Consider the following 3170-nt stretch of genomic DNA (forward strand, 5'->3'; position numbering starts at 1 on the left):
TTCCACTCCCCCCACCCCACCTCCCCGCCACCCCACTCCTTCCTTTCTTGTACTGGGGATCAAACTCAGGACCTTGCACTTGCAAAGTACACATGGCACCATTAAGCTAAATCCCTGAACCTAGACTGTGTAGTTTAGGTTGAGACTTGAAACCACCATTTGCTAATCACTTGATTTTGACTCTGCCTTTTACTAACATCACACAAATATTCCACACTTCTTTGCATGTGAAATGGACCAAGGTCTCAGCCTTCCTGCCTTAGCATCAAGAGGATCAAATAAGGGAAAGTCTTTGTTAATGGTTTGACTGGGAGGGAGAGGTTGGCCTTACAACAGGCCACTGTGATCAGCAAAAGAAGGAAAAGGGTAGCTTTTACCTTCCCAGGGTTTAAATCACACTAGCAGGTTAGGTTAATTAATGTGTTTATGGTGGGTAGTTTCATTTTTACATGTTCTTTTCTCCACATGTCCTCTTCTCCCTTGATATTGAGGACAAGGTGCTATGGACAAGAGGCTCACAGTCATGTTTGGGCTAATACATGATCCTTTCCCTGTGGTTAATTCTGATTGAGGCTGGTGATGACCTGGGCTGGGAAGCAAGTGTTAGGGATAGAGCAAGCATGGAGGCACTCACCACCTCTTCAATCTGCCACTTACAGACCTTCAGCTTGTTCTGCGGCTTCTCCACCAGCTCCTGTATGTGCTGGTTGGTCTTGTGGTCCTCCTCTGTCTGGAAGACAAGCTCTTTGAGGCAGCACCATTCTTTTTCTTTTTTACAAAAACTGCAACATTTCTCCCCCAAACCAAGACATGGACACTAGGCTGATTTCCCCTTACAATGTTATTTCCTAGGAAAAAGCCGGACAGATACAAATATAGCCTGCCAGGTGGGGTGCAGTGGTGGCAGCACTCTATTAGAAAGGAGGAGTTTAAAAGAAAAATGCTCCCCTCCATCACCCGCTACAGACAGGCAAATGGACATTTGCCATCCTGGAAGATCATGCCACGTGATCAGGTTATAGGGTGACCAGGAAAAACAAATCTAAAAATATTGTAGACCTTTATTTTAAATCTAGTAAAAATGTTAAAACTGTCTCTCAAGAAGGTTCCAAACTGGTATTGCACAGACTAATTCCTTTCCAAAAATCTCTCTAATATATCCTATCTTTATATAAAATTTGAAGTCCAAGTGTAGGGGTACCTGGTAGAAATTCACTGAGCTCAAGGGGATCTTCAGGCTGGAAAAAAAGGCTCCCACATGAGAACAGGGCCATTGCTGTGGGGCCCTGGTTCCAGCCAGCATTCATTTGGTTATAGTCAGATTCTCAGACTGGTTAACCTGGCATGGGGCCTGTTGTGTGAGGATGTGGCAGGCTATTGCTTTCAGGTGACTGTCAACCTCAGACTTCAGGCACTCATTCTTGTGCAGAATCATTTTTTTTATTTTGAGACAGGGTCTCACTATGTAGTTGAGACTGACCTGGAACTCACTATGTAGCCCAGGCTGGTCTCGAATGCACAGTGATCCTCCTGCCTCAGCCTCCCGAGTGCTGGGATTACAGGCGTGCGCCACCACGCCCGGCTTCTCATGCAGCATTTTGACTGTCTCCACATGTTGTTTCTGCTCACTGTCCAGCTATGTCACTAGTTCCTTATCTGAGGGAGGAAGTGATATGGCTGAGAAAGTGTGGGTTTTTTGTTTTTGTTTTTGGTACCAGGGATCGAACTCAGGTCCTTGTGCTTGTGAGGCAGGTGGCAGAACCATTGAGCTAAATCCCCAGCCCTGAGAGTGTGTATTTTTGAACTTCAGGACTCATTGGCCTTGGATGGGAGCACCATACCTACAATGTCCATCTTCTGCCCAGAAGTGAGCAGATGAGCCCTGGGTGGGAGCATCCAGTGGACTATGCCTTTCCTGGCCCAAACAATGGTCATCAGACAGTCACTGTCCTCCTGTGGGAAGTACAGGAGTCAGGAAGTTGGACAGGGTGACTGAACTTCCTGTACTCTTCCAGCTTGATGTCTCATGGGATAAAGACTAAGGCCTGTTTTCTCAAAGAGAGTGACAGGAGGGAGGAATAATGTCAAGAACAGAGACAGGAAGAATATTGTGAACTGCCCTGCCTCACAGGTCACATATGTTGTGCGGAGAAAAGTGACTGGGAGTATGAGGGGAGAACTTTGGATAAACAGAGCCATTGTCCCTATTTCCTTATCTTGCCTAGCACTTGTATAAACCAGCTCCTCATATGCAGGGATGTTCTTGGGAAAAGACACATCATCACACCTGGCCAGACCACTCAGTGTTGCCCTCGTCCTGTGCACTTCCCTCCCTTCAGGGCCAGCTGCTCAGTATCCTCTATGTTGGCCTGCAGGTCTTTGATGGAGACCTCGTGTTTTTCTTTTTGTTTTGTTTTCTCCAGGTGCATACAATGGTCTTGCTCTTGCTGGAGTTCTTCTGCCATGTGGAAAGCCTTCAGGCAGAGAGAAAAATAGGGTGAACTGGAGCTAATACCTCCCATCCTCCTTAGTGGCTTTGAAAGCTGAGGCCTCTGGAAAACCAAATCATTGACAAGAAGATCCTTGCTGACATGCTGCTGGGGTGTGGTAGAGACCTCCCTCATGCTCACATGTGTGCTGAGTGAGAACAGGGGGGCAAGCTCATGCATTCATGGCAAAAGCCGCCCAATTCCACGGACTCTCTCCTGCCAGCTGGTAGCACTCAAGCTAACCCCTCTGTTGTCACCTCCATGAGGGTCATAGTACTTAGGTTTGGAAGACCCAGGACTATGTCCAGCCCCTGCACAACCTTCAGTAAGTTGCTTATCTGCTCTCAGCTCCCTTGTTCTTACATTCATTCTCCAAATATTCATGGATAGTCTACTGTGTGCCAAACATGGTGTATGTTCTTAAGAGGTAGTGCCAAATAAGAACAACATTACTTCCTTCTGAACTCCTGGGATTTCTGTCAAACTGGGGGAGTCGGACAATAAAATCTGTATTATCTCATATTTAAAGCAGAGGTAAGCAGAATTAACATTCAGGATTGATGTCATTACCCAGGGGGCCACTAAAGTGGACACTCGGTGGCATATCTTACTGATATGCATCTCTGAGCCCCCTTCCCTCAAGTCTGGTCCTTTTTTTTTTTTTTTTTTTTTTTTTTTTTT

General features: G+C 46.2%; 1 pseudogene; it reads right to left on the reverse strand.

Moving 5' to 3' along the window:
• Nucleotides 1-2300: 2300 nt before the first annotated feature.
• Nucleotides 2301-3170, reverse strand: part of LOC104875352 — a 50791-nt pseudogene continuing 49921 nt past the window's right edge.

The sequence above is a fragment of the Fukomys damarensis genome, unplaced genomic scaffold (assembly GCF_012274545.1).
Source record: "Fukomys damarensis isolate Sample0158 unplaced genomic scaffold, DMR_v1.0_HiC HiC_scaffold_17, whole genome shotgun sequence".
Classification (NCBI taxonomy): domain Eukaryota; kingdom Metazoa; phylum Chordata; class Mammalia; order Rodentia; family Bathyergidae; genus Fukomys; species Fukomys damarensis.